General features: G+C 26.2%; 1 long non-coding RNA gene across 1 annotated transcript; it reads left to right on the top strand.

The window, feature by feature from the left end:
* Positions 1 to 12186: 12186 nt before the first annotated feature.
* LOC135931072 (uncharacterized) lies at positions 12187 to 12551 on the top strand. Its single transcript, XR_010572929.1, has 3 exons — positions 12187 to 12279; positions 12321 to 12380; positions 12424 to 12551. It is a non-coding gene; the product is annotated as an uncharacterized LOC135931072 (long non-coding RNA).
* The last annotated feature ends 2514 nt before the right edge of the window (positions 12552 to 15065 follow it).

Raw genomic sequence — 15065 nt, 5'->3', positions numbered from 1 at the left:
GTGCTATAAAGGGGTTCAAGCTCGAACATTTCAAATAAATTGAACGTTTTTAATGCCTTGCGAGTTACATAATACGATCATTATTAGTAGCAAAATAATTTTTTTGGGTTTTGATTTAGGTGGCAAATTTTGAAGGATCATATGAATAATTTTTCATAAAAACCGATATCTGAAACGTAGGAGTGTAAGGTTGAAAGTATAAAGGTCATCAAAAATATTGATGAATATATGATGCACTAATAAACATATCCGGATAGACTTATAATCCCAAATGTTGCATAGAAATAATTTTATTGAAAGAATTAAAATAATCTTTTATAGTAGCTTGTAATTTGGTTTGATGTATAAACGCAGGTGAATTTAGTAAACAAGTCCGTATAAAATGCTAATATAAATTGTAAAGACTCATTAAGCTTATCGAAGATGTGTAAGATTGTTTAGTCGTTTTGGGAAATGAGTTCATCTCTGTCTTCGAAAGAGCTTGTGAAAGAATTAGAAAAGCAGTGTTCCTCTCAATAATATGAATTGGAATACGTCTAGCAATTTTCTTAGGAAGGAAATGACTAGCCTCTATGATCCTCAAAAGATATCAGATTTAATTAACGAGGATTTCAACGGAAGAAAGTTTTAATTTAAAAAATTTAAGGATCATTTTGGGTTTTTATTCAATATACCTTAATTGGTAAATGCGACTGAAACGAAGCTAAATCAATTAAATATTTATGATCAAGATTTGCTGAAAAGCAATATTAATATGCTAGATTTATTAACTGAATTTAAAAAGTAAATAATATGTTATACAAATAAAGCATAGGAAACCACTATTTTGTGCGATATTTACACTAATATGCCAAATTCTGCCAAATATATCCATTGTTTTGGGAATTATTTTAACTATTTCAATTACCGACGCATCGGCTGAATACAATACTCAAGAGTCAATTCAGACTTACTTAAGATTTTGTATGGCGCAAGATCATATCCCTAATTTTCAATCTATAATGACATTGCATCGTCGTTAAATTTAGCTTGTTCTGACATAAAATCTTATTTTTAAATACAAAAGCCAGGAATAGAAATATTTAAATTACTATATAAGGATTTGTTGGAGAATGGAAACTTGTCTTTTATTGCTTAGATTAATTATTTTATTGACTAACCCCTACCCCCCCCCCCTCCCTCTTGCCTAGGTCATTTATGGCATTTATACTTTGGAAAATATTTTATATTCATATCGTTTCATAAATATATATACCATATATTCTTAAATAGTTATCCACATACCCTGTGAATAAAATGAAGTGGGAGTTTGAATATCCAAAAAGAAGTTTAAAAACTATTCTTTCGAATGTGTATTTAAGCATGTAGGATAAATTTTTGCGCAATGTGTGGATGCCAAGAAGATTTCGGGAACAAAATTTGTGTAATTTATTTATATGATTTGAGGTAATATATATTTGTGGAATTTTTGAGATGTTGGATTTTAATTTTTGGATTTAATTGTAATTTCAAAACCTGTATTTAGGATCTTATACAGTAGTGCATAAGAAGTTTTTGGGTGTTGAAATCTAATTGAGTTATAAAGCTATAAGATTGTTTTTAACTCAGTTCCGGCTCTGACTAATCTTTCTATGCAAAAAAAACTCAGTAAGCTGCTGTCACTATGCAAAAGAAAGCAAAAAAAACTGCTAATTATTTTCTATATTCAGATTAGATAATTATGTTAAAGCATTTATAAGTTTTCAATTTTAAATAGGTAGATCAGTTTTAAATTGATATTTTACAGGTTTGAAATAGTACATTTGCATCGGCCTAGTTTTGAATACGATCCGAAATTTAAAAAAAAATTGTACAGCCCTACTAGATCAATTTTCTTTATTTGTCCCAATAAACCCTATCCAGAATTTGTCCATTTGGGCCCGGATTTATTTTTTTTAATTGTTAAAAAAGATATAATTCTACAAATAAAAAATATTGACGATTTGTTTCTTGAATAAAAGTTTCAAAATATATCAACTTATTTCATAAAATTGGATGATATTAAATTTCGAAATTTAAACCCGGCCCAGCACGAATTTTTAAAATATAAAGCCCAATCCAACAATAACCTAATTTTTTTATAATTTTTATAAATAAATAGCCCTGGTCAAAGCACTGTATATCTCTAGTTTATTTTAATTTTGAAATTACTTTACAGATAAATTCAACATAATATTATATATTTTCATGTTCGTTTTTAAATTTATTTAATTTTTTTTTTGTAATACTTTTATTTATTAAGTCTAAGAATCAAAACGTGAAACCATCTTATACAAAGCTCTTAGAAAATTAAAACTAAAAAACAACTTTTTAAATTTTCAAAAATTTATGTTGAGGAGAGGGGGTTAAGTTTATTAGGGTAAAAATTGAGCCCAAACTGCCCCTTCCGTACTTACGACCATGAGTGAGAGAGATTAGGAAAAAATTGTTAAGTTATTTCTTCATCTCACCAGATAACGGTCACATTTAAGCCAATTCTTGCTTACTTAATGCGCAATCCTATATAGTTGGATTTTATTTATTTTACTTTTCTTGGGCTTGGCCACTATTACTGTAAACCACGACAATGCTAGCCTTGAAGAAATAATTTCTATAAATACCAAGGTGATACTGCCCGAAATTAGATATATTCATCCTATCTTTACATATTTGAGACGATGATCAATCTTCGAGAGTGGAAATGAGATACCAGTCAAATCAAATTGTTATAACAAGTTTGGATGATTGCAATATTCTAAAAATAATGTATTTGTAAAAAATAAATCACATTTTTCATTAAATTGCTTATGAATATAAATAAAAATTTCAATCATAGTTTTTTATTTAATAACCAGAACATTTTGAATAATATATATTATTGTTGACAATATGCAATTTAGCTGTTTTTTATTTTAGCCAGAATAATATTACTTATGCCTCGATATTTCGCCAAATGATGCTAGAGAGCTTTGACCCTCTTTTGGTAAAATCGCGAGGCTTAGGTAATATTTATTTTAATAACTAGATTTTGCCGTTTTAAGCCGCCAAATCGAGATGTGTTTTGGTATATTTTTTGAAATACCTATTCAATAAATGTTGATATGTATTGGATTGTTTGTTTATGTTGTTTGTATTTTTTGTAAAATGTTTATTTTCATTATATTATTATATGAATTCGAATAAGAAAAAAGGTATAATTTTTTGTTATGAAATAAAAGAAAAATCAATTGCAAGAATTATTTCTAACATTTAATTTCGATTACTACTAACATTACATTTCAAGACAATCGATAAAAAGTCTAACCGATTCAAACTTGTGTTACAAAGATTGGTATGACTGATTTAAAAAATTTAAAAACACACAACCAAGTTTAACATCATCCCAAGAAAAATCATTGTTGTTAACAATAGGATGTGATACTTGCAAATTACTGGTAAATTTATGTGAACCTAATAGTCCAGAAAACAAAGGTATTATAAATACATAATATTTTAATCAAATTTTTTCATCCCAAACTTAATAAATTGTAGAGATATAATTTTTATCAATATAATCAAAAAAATGTATTCGACTATGTACAAAATCTTCGAAAATTAGCAACAACTTGTGAATTTGGGGAATATTTAAATACAACATTAAGAGATAAATTTATATTCGAAACAAAAAATCCTAAAATTTTATAGACTATTTTTTGAGGATGATATAGACATAAATAAAGCTATTCAAATAACTACTGCAGTAGAAACAGATATAAAAAATATAAAATTAATACACAAAATGATGAACCTAAAATCGATCAGTTAGAAGAGGAACATAATGATAATATAAATAGTACATATTGATATGCTGGATCATTTCAAAATCATTATTGGTTGGTAGTGATAGATGTTTGCTCGCTGGACAGAAATAGTTCCCATGACTAGTACTACAACCGAAAGCACGATAAAAATATTAAGAAAAATATTTGCTAGATTCGGATTTCTTAAAATAATCATTCCTGATAACGCCCCAATTCATTAGTAAAGAATTTAATAATTTTTGCTTAAAAATTAGTGCACGGAAATCCATATCATCCTCAGACTAGCGGCATGGCCGAACATTTAGTTCGTACTAAACAGAGCATTTATAAAAGAAACGAGGGGGATTTAGAAACCAGTCTAGCTATTTTTCTCTACAATTACCAGAATAACCCAGGGGCAGAAAATGAGGAAAGTCCTGTCGAAATACTATTAAAAATTTAACCTAGAGGATTATTGTTAAAAAATGGGAAAAACCCATTATTAAAAGCATACTCGGATCACTACGATATGAAGTGAGTATAGAGGATAAAACAATTATGCATCATACTGATCAATTAAGGAAAAGAAGAAAATATATTAACTGAAGAATACGAAGTAGAAGTAAAACCCGAAGAGATATTAAACAATAACGATTAACTGAACTTAAAGGAGAGGGGGCAAAATGATTCAAGTCAAAAAGCTGAACACAAATGTTAGAAACTACAAGTCAAGATCGACCGAAAAGAATACGAACGACACCAATTAGATTTGGGGATAAATGATATGTATTGAATTGTTTATGTTGTTATTTTTGTATTTTTTGTAAATGTTTATTTTCATTATTATATGAATTTGAATAAGAAAAAGGGTATAATTTTTTGATATGAAATAAAAGAAAAATCAATTGCAAGAATTATTTCTGACACCAATTTCGATTACTACTAACATTATATTTCAAATGTGGTCATAAATTTTGAGCTATTTTTATATAACTGCAAGGATTTCTATCTTATAGGTAGCTTCATAATAATCAGGGCCTTCATTATTTGGATTATAGTGAGTTGCTTTTTTAAAAGATATTTCATGAACACACATTAAATTTATTGCACTAAATGTTTAAATGAATTATTAATTAAATCTTTGTCATTTAGATTTAGATAACATTATTCATCTTTGATATAAAAACATTTAAAATAAAATAAAAAATTAAATTTCGCACAATTTTTAAGGCAATTCCCATTGGATGAAAGGCACATAATACTTATTTGTGAATTTTAAAACTTTTTTTCGATGGTCCATAGAAAAACGAAATTTTTTAGCACCCTCGATGAAATATATCCAAATTATCACTTCATTTCCCTTGAAGTTTACTTTAGTGTATTTATAATTATGATAAGAGCTCTGAATTGTGTGCATGTATTTTGTACTATCATATTTGTTCAGCTTTGATAACTTGTCTATTAATTCATCACCATTTAGTGCGTTAATTATTATTAATTTTGTGGATTCGCTATTGATCACAGATCCAATTATCAGTATAACAGCGGTCAGCCATACCGTTATGTCGATTATGAAAGAGGAACGATTATGATCGGAATTAATTTTGCCAATTATCAAAGAATTTTTATGTTGGTTATACAGGATCAACTCTTCTCTAGTTAAAATCAGAGTGTGACTGTCTTTATAACGGATCATGGCCTTGAATGGAATCGACTGTTCTTGAATCAACGGGGATATGGATATGATTTTGATTAAGGAATATTTTTCTCTGTTGTAAATTTTAAATGATAAATGACAAAAATTGTCAACATAAATAATTAGCTGAGTGTTATTAATTTCCCCGCCCAAATTTATATTGAGATCGCTTGGATAGATCACTTTGTTTTCATGAACGCATTGAGCCAAATTTTCAAATATGATGCATTGATATTTATTTACCAATAGTAAAGATTTGTAGCTTATACTGGAATTCAAAAATGTGAAAGCTAATGGAACACGGTATAGAATGTTACACATGAAATTGTATTCGGGAAAATTGTCTTGATTCTCTTTAAATTTCCAACTATTCAATAGTATTAAGCCATCTAATGAACAGGATAAAATGAAATTATAAGATTGGAAATTATGGCCATAGTTCATTTTATCAAATAAGTGCACTCTCTCTATTTCTAAACCATGTTCGCAAACAAGATACGAACGAGATTTTCCCTCTATATTTATTAAGTAAACCTTTCCGTTTTCATGTCCCGTGAAAATATAATCATCACAGATATGCACGCAACTAATATTAGAATTCTCGTCTTCTATAACCAACTTTTTAAAGGATATAAAGGGTGATAGGCTCCCGATTTTACTCGTGCATTCAAGTTTTCTGAATATGTCACGCCATTGTACTGGCGCAATACTGTTTATCATTATATTCCTTATATTGTACTTAGCTTGTGAATCTTTCCAACGGAATTTTCCTCCCGTCAGCTTGAGAATGGTATCTAAGATTGGATGCGGGAGAATATCGAGTATGCATACCAATGGAAATTTATCAAGACAATAACTTAGCCAAAATTTATGATTTCTAGTCAAAATTTCATCACTGAGAGTTTTGGAACCTACATTAATGCCTCGGAAGGCTAATGCTGAATTCAAATCTAAATGGGTAAATATTATTTCCCATATATCATAAGGAACTTCAATGCCAGCTACATTAATTGACATAACTATTATTAACTAAATTATCATGAATTATTTTTTCATGTCATATAGAAAGTCTAAAATAATATTGTCATCATATAACATATGTCAATTAAAAAAATATAATTTCAAATATAGTATATTATATTATATGACAATCTAGACACGTAACATAATTGAAATAGTTGAATATATTTTTATATTATCCCATAACTCAGTAGAGATTAATAAGATTTCTGGCAGAAAATGGGGGTGGGCTTCTTTTATATAGCTTTAAGCAGCATAAATTACATATTTATTCTGATTATTTTTTACTATGAACCGACATTAGTTAAGTCTTAAAACAAACATTTTACTATCGGATATTTATTTTCTCTAAAATTTAGATGAATATATCGGAAATTTATTTTACCCAGTGTTTAGATAAATAGGGGTCTGAATATTATAATTTTATCCTAAATCTATATATACTATATATATCCATTTTTCTTGTTTTTTTAGAATTTTGTAATTTTTAAGAATCATTCCAATCAAAAAATGATAAAAATTATTTTGTTTTGAAAATATCCCCCTTTCCCTTTAAAATGTTTTTTTTCTGGATTAATCTGGTGCAATGCAAAGAATGAATATACTTATCCAAATTATTTTTGAGTGAACAGAAGTTATACTGAATTTAAGATAGAATCGCAAGATAAAAAAAAATAGCATAATGTAATTGACAGTCAACATATGGCATCTATTACATTTGATGAAACAGGATGTCAGAAAATAACAGGTAACAACATTATCCTTTAAGCCCCATTTATTCTTAATTTATATTTTGCAAGTAATAAAAAACGGGAGTTATCAGAAGGGTGCGTGTATCACTATAATGCTGGAATAGTTATGATGATGAAGGAAAAGATGCATAGGCAAAATAAATTTAACGCAGACGAGTTGATGTTGCTAAGGACGAGAATAAGATATTCCATGCTAGGGTGGTCTATGACAGAGCCCAAACAAAGTAAGCAAATAGGTCGGGACTGCATATACAAGCAAAAGTTAGTGAGTGGTAAATCGCGGTATGTAATCAAATTTCTGTCGAAATAAAACAAAATTACTCAGGATTAAAGAAGAGCATATCATAATTGGCAGATAGATACCTATAGTACAAGATTTGATATAAAGATAATAGAAAAAATAGAAGTTCTAGGCCATCTAAGCTATGGGCTAAGAGCAAACGAGGCCGACACAAAAAATGAGAAGTACCTAAAAGTAATAAAAACATGCAATTAAAATATATAGTAGGAAAGACCCTAATATACCTCTCTTGTTAATTTTAATTGCCCCTTATCGAGGGTTAATTTAAACCAATAATTTGGATTAAATTCTTCAGAAATATATAACAATAAGCTTAAATTATCTAGACGTCAATAAAATAAAAGTATAATTATTTTCTAACTTTCGTTGCTAAGGGGGAGTAGTGCAAAATAAATTAGAAATTTTAAAAATCATAAAATGATTAGAATTGTGTTGGTAACGCTACTTTAAAAGTTACCTTATCAAAAAACATAACTAGTTACCTATACCTAGCATAGTTATTTAACTTAAAATCTAACAAGTTATATTGACTTAAATCTAATAGTTATAGTATAGTCACCTTGTTTGTTTTCAAAATATTATGATAGTTATATGACTCAGGGGTCTATTGACAAAATTATCAGGCCCTGTCCGTTCCTTTAGGAAATTAGTTTTTTCGGCTTAGAAATGTTTTTGCCCAACCCGGTTCATTTTTAATTTTTTACTAAGATACCCCGGTCCGGATTTTAATTTTTTTTAAATACAAGGCCTGAACCAAAATGAATGCTGTTGAACACTAAAATAAAGAGCTATTTATAATCTAGGGTATGGGTTAAACTAAGAACACAATACTTTATGGATTATCACTTTTATGAAATATTAGAATCCAACAAATATATATACAAAGTTAAAGTTTTTTTTTTGACAAATTTTAAAAAATATTTAGACGTTATCCAGTCCGGCTTTAGCAAAGGGCCCGGTCAGATATGAAGATAATGACTTATTTACGCAGATTTAGGGAAAAAATTATTTATTGCATGTATCGGAAGAGTTTGGCAAATTAATGGCTATGCGTCATAGACCAAGGTTTTTGTATGATCTTTAAAATTTAAAACATCGACAACGCACGTTTTTTAATTTTTTTAAAGACCATATTTTGCTGAAATCGTATTCCATCCAACATGTATGTGCTTACCATGAACATTCCAGAAATATTTACCATGTATTTTTCTATATTTTATAATAAAACTAAATATATAAATTAATTGGTTCTAAGGTTTATGACAGCATTCTTTTATATTTACAGGGTAGGTATTTGTGGTAGAATATAATTATAGCATATAAGAACCGCCAGCTTTAAATTATTTAAAATTTCAAGATTTACTAAAATCACAGATTTGCTAAACTCCTCGACCGATATATTTATAATTTATCATATATGAACCAATAATTATATATATTATAAAGTTTTATAGATGATATTTTACACCCTATGTATATATACTATTTTGTGTTAAATGTGGTAATTAATACAAGAAGTGTGATAAATTTAAATCTAGATTAAATTTTTCTTTTAAAATTACTTATCTTAAATTGCTAAGCTGTTTATTAAAATTTAAACAATACCATCACAAATTAAGCGATACGTGATAAAATCTATGGCCATCTAATGTTGAAGATATAATATAGTTATGCTAGGTATAGCTTCCTCATCTGTTGGTATATAAAAAAATACATTATGAGAGGATCCCCCGCAAGTGGCAGGCTGCACGCACATAGCGGGAAAGATTTACAGGCATCATTTATGTTAAGCTTCAAAAATAAAATTAACATATTTTTAAATATAATCTAACTTCTTTTTTAAAATACATTATAAAAAAAGTTAAAATGTAAGTGGTTATACATTTATAAAATATACTAGTTACAGGTTTAAGTTATTTTTTCAAAATGTAATTATTAACTATAGTTTCTTAAAAAAGATAACTAGTTGCAATAACAAAACTCAGACCTTTTATATCTAATATAGAATAACGATATATCGTCAATGGTAATCTTTAGCATTAAATATTGTCTATAAACTTTGTAAACGGTAATATATAAAGAGAAAAGCATGCAAATGTATTTTGTAATTTTACATTAAAAAATATGAATGGGGGCAGCGTCTTCATAGCAGAAAATTTGATGGAGGCAAACCCCCTCCAAAATCTACCCATACCCACCTTAAAAAATAACGCGCCCTTCGTCCGCGAAATTTACAGACCTACGATGTTATAGTGATTTTATTTAAAAAATCTTATAATAAGCCACCATTTATAACCTTACAACATAATTCTATTTATAATCTTTCAAGCCTATTTAGGGAAAAAAAAATTTTTTAAATTTGTAGATGGTAATCAACTTATATTTAAATAATGCAATCTTTTCATAATTTGATTGATATTCACTTTATTTTCATAAAATATATATAAGTGAATTAAATGAGACAACATATTAATATTTCTATAAAAAAGATCTGAAATATTGTAAAATATAAGACGAGTAATTTTAAAGAGGTATATCTAGCTTGATTCCACATACCTATATTACCTTTTTATTAATTAAAAACATATAATGTAAATAGAGTTATTATATAAAATATTAGAATAAAATGAATTATAGTGTATTTTGCATAGAAATTATAAAATGTTAAATTAAATTTACATTTTTTAAAAGCGTAATATATTCGCTGTGAAAAAGATACATTACTTATTTTATTAATAATTTAGATAACCTTATAGATGTTAATGCAAATTGTGTTATAATATCATCAATTATAAATTTTTCAAAAACATCAATTTCGCTGGATATTAACAGTAAATTTTTCAAAAACATCAATTTCGCTGGATATTAACAGTAAATTTTCTAAAAATAGGTCCGAAATTTTATTCCGCATTCCAGTTTTGTTTATTTTTACTATACTCACGGCTCTTTTGGATGAATAGGAAGTTGTAGGAAGGGTTAATAAATATTTATATAAATTTAAATTAGAATTAGAATAAGAATTTAATTGATTTAAAAGTCGGTATGGTAATATAAAAGAATATTTTATCCATTTTTTTATTTTGGTCATGATTTCGCTATTGATTTTTTATTCGGCAGGTTGATCGTTTCCAATACCTTTAATTATATACAATTACAAATAAAATATCAATAAATTACTTTCATCAATATATAAGGCGTCATTCTTTTTAACTTTCAAAAGATCTTCGCAAAAAATGATTGATTGAGACTCCAAATATAAAGAGCGAAAATCATTATATTCATCAACAATGTTTTGGACATCCAATTGATAAGTATGACAAATTTCGGATATTTGCCATCCTTCTATTTTTTCATTATCCATAATTCTAGCGGGAGTAAAAATGGATATTTGTGATAAAAAATTTAAACAATCATAATTAAATCGATCATTTAGGTGGTTAATTATTGCATCTAGCACAGGGAAAAATATTTCCGTTTTTTATCTATAAGAATAAATAATAATTTAAAATTTTTAATTTATTCAACGTGTTTTTATTGTTCAACATAATTATTGAATTCTGTTTGATCCAATTTGAATATTGATTTCATATTATACAAATCAGTTATTACATTATTCTTCTTCAAAAAACTAGTAGATAGGAATGTAATTTAAAAAAAATATTGTCTCCATTAGCTATATTTTAAAATTATTTATAGAAATGGTAACTAATATTAACCTTTTAGTCTTTGTAATTTATTTTTTGTATGTTGTATTAATTTGTTTACCATAGCCAAATCATTACCAACTGCCTGCATTTCAATACAAGCGTCATGTGTACATTACAATATTTCTTTCAAAATAAATAGACTTAATATATCCATCCTTACTTCTAGATAATAATCGATCGGCAATGGAAGAACTTGAAAGATTCATAGGCATAATAGATGCAGATTAATATAAAACTGCGATCACATGAAGAAATCATAAAAGATATTATAATGACTGTAAAAACAATTGTAATCTTATAAATAAAAATTAGTATAAATAAAATTGTGAAATTCATTATGAAAGTATATTATCTAAAGAAATTCTAATAGCTAAATAAACAATGATAATAATATAAACATATCTATTACATAATGTAAATAAAGGGGATGAAAACACATATAACATTTTGAAAATAGTTGAATCCAATTCATATTTTAAGGATAAAATTTAGGTATCGTCCCTCTAATTCGTATGAAAATTTAGGAAATAGGTTTTTTGTCGTATTGCAATAGTTCGTTCCCAAAAAAAAGCCAATTTGCAATAGTTCGTTCCCAAATTAGTTTGTTCCCAAAATAATTATGAAAATCCAAGATATTAAAGCTAAATCGCAACAATTATCAATAAGAAAATTGGAAATTAAAGTATATATTATTTAATTTGCATATAATAATTAATTTTTTTAGAAAATATAGTTTTATTAAGTCAAAATACAGCAATAATATTATCTATTCTAACAAATTCAATTTATATATTATCATGCAAAAAAAAGAGATTGCATTTTTATATACATCACCATAAAACATTTAGAAACTTGCAAACCAATCCTAAGTAAATAATTTTGATTAATATTTAATCTTAAATTATATCCTTAGAATGCCAAAGTAAAATGTCAAATTAATATTTACAATAATTTTTCAAAGCTATTAATTTACAAGGTCCAGTTTTGGATAACACAAATAGTCCAAGTAAATTTTAATTATATTGGTATAACTATTTTTTAACAAAGTTATGAACCAAGAAGTTTTGTAGGAAATAGATGCCCATAACAGAAATACCATTACTCCAAGTAAATAGTAACTTTTAGATATTTATATCATTTTTAAACAAAGCTATTATTCAAAACAATTTTAGCAATCAAATGGTTCAATATAGCTTGATTAAATCAAAATACAACAAAAATATTATCTATTCTAACAAATATTTAATTCAATTTATACATTATCATGCAAAAAAAAAGGAGATTGCATTTTTATATATTAATTTAAATTTTTATTATGAGATATTTGATAAATTTTATTAATATTATATCAAAGATATATTTATAATACAATAGTATTAAGAGTTTGCTAAAATATTGTAAATTATCTGCAATTTATTCTTTAGTATATACTGGCCTTGTATTAATATAAATATTAATTACCATTTAGCTATTTAAATTTAATATAAAATAAAAAGCATTTTTTAATTTATTTGTCAAATCTGTTACAACGTTTTAAAATTATACAAATATTATAATCGCTTCAAAAATATTTGTGGCCATTTTAGGTCATTTGACGTTTTTTCATAAATGTTCATACGATTTAGTGGACCCTAACCAAAATTTATATAAAAAAAAAGTAAAAGAAGACATCTTAATTGAATTAAAGATGAAAAGATTTAAATTTAAAAATTCTTAAAAATTAACATTACCTTACATTTATTATTTTACTACATTATATTAACTTAATAAGTTTTTTAATACTTTGGTTTTAAATTATTATTATTAATTAAACTATTAAACATATTGTTAAATTGAACTTTATAAAGTATATATAGATATAAAAATAGTGTGATAAACAGTTTATATAATTTATTTTCTCTATACCCTGCCTACTATAATTTTATTTTAATATATTGGTAAAATTTTTAATAAAAAATTAGTTTCTATTAATTCACAAATTTAAGATATATTTTCAATAATATTTATTGTCTTTAGTTACAATAATAAATTAAAAATATTACTTCTCGGAAGTAAGATGTTATTGTATTTTTTTACAACTGGATTTCAAGTCCATTTGTTATATTATATGGAATATCACAATTTGGGGATACCCAATTACTACTATCTCTTTTGATGGCTACCTTTGTAAATTTCATATCAGCTGACTTTACATGAGGATGTTTATAATGTTCATGTATCTTGTCACTTCTTATTTTAGAAGTTTTACAATTAATATAATCACATTTCACTTTAAATAAGGTTCTGCTACTTGGCATCTAAAATGAAATAATTAATTATTTTTTACATATTTTATTTTTTATTATTCTTTGCTTGTTGATATATGTTTTTAAGCATGACTAAAAAAATTACCTCCAAAATTTATCCTGCTAAAAAAATCTATAAATTTATTAAAAAACATAATATAAATATATTAACCTCTAAGAAAAGTACCATATATGAAATGTGTAAATATTAACTTGATAAAATGGTAAATAAAATGGTTCATAAAGAAAGTTTATATTATTTATTAATTGAAAAATATCTTTACTTTAATTGACATTTGTCAGAAAATCAACGATAACCATCATAATTGTATCAATTAATGGATTTAAAAAGATTATAATTCAAATCAAAAATTACCCCCCAAAAATCAATACCTACCCCCAAAAAATTAATGCCTACCCCCAAAAAATCAATATCAACCCCCAAAAATCAATACCTACCCCCAAAAATGCCAAAATATTTTGGAGGCATTTGTCTCCTACACTCCCCGGCCATGTAGACGCTGAGTGGGGGAAGCAAATAAAAGAACGTTTATTTAAAAAAATTTTCTTTTTAATAAAAAATTTCTTCTTTTTGAGAGTTCTAGAATGAACTAAAGAAGAGATAGGTGTTGGGATCATGGCTGCTACAGTCAGAATCAAATTGCATTCGTAATTTTTCTAACGACAAATATGAGTGGTCGTTGGATGTTAATTTTCTAACTTTCTATTTTGTATGCATATCTACCCCAAAGAAAAAGTATGATAGAAAAGACAGTTAAATGGCATGAAAAATAAACCGCTGACTTGCAGTAGAATATTCAAATAAAAACATTGACAAAAATCGAATTGAAAATATAATAGAATTCTCAAAATAGCAATCAAAATTTTACCTAAAACAAAGATGAATTCCGTTTATTTATAAATCTCGCTTAAGTTAATAGATACTAAGATGAAAATTAAAAAAAAAAATTAAAGTTTAGAGAAATAAAATAAGTACCAAAACAAAAATAAGATAAAACGATTTCAACATGACCTGTAAAAATTCGTTCGATATTATATGACTAAGTTCCCATTTTTGTGGGATTGTTTTAACAATTTATGCTACATACTTGAGAACTCATAGGCGTAGCCAAAATAATAAGGGGGGGGGGAGGTATTAAGTTGATTGTTTCCACAAAAATATTATTAGAGGTCTTTATGTGTACATATATGTACATTTTTTAAAGAATAATTGATTTTGCACTTTTTAAATTATAAAAGTGTTTATTTTCAAAATATTTTGTATTATAGTCATTATTTTTAAAAAATATTTAACCTTGATTTATTTTACTTTCAATTCATTGTTTATACGGTTCCTCTCCTAATTCGCGAAGAAAGAAACAGCGAAAAATGGGAATCTCGCTTATATCTCAGAAGAAAGTTCTTTAAGTAAATTTGAATTAATTTTAATAGATAAGAGGGAAGTAAACACAACTATTTTAATAAAATTTTTAAAAAAATTCTAAAA

Source organism: Gordionus sp. m RMFG-2023, chromosome 1 (genome assembly GCF_954871325.1).
Source record: "Gordionus sp. m RMFG-2023 chromosome 1, tfGorSpeb1-WG-v2, whole genome shotgun sequence".
Taxonomy (NCBI): Eukaryota; Metazoa; Nematomorpha; class Gordioida; order Chordodea; family Parachordodidae; genus Gordionus; species Gordionus sp. m RMFG-2023.
This window is presented reverse-complemented; position numbering and strand designations above follow the sequence as displayed.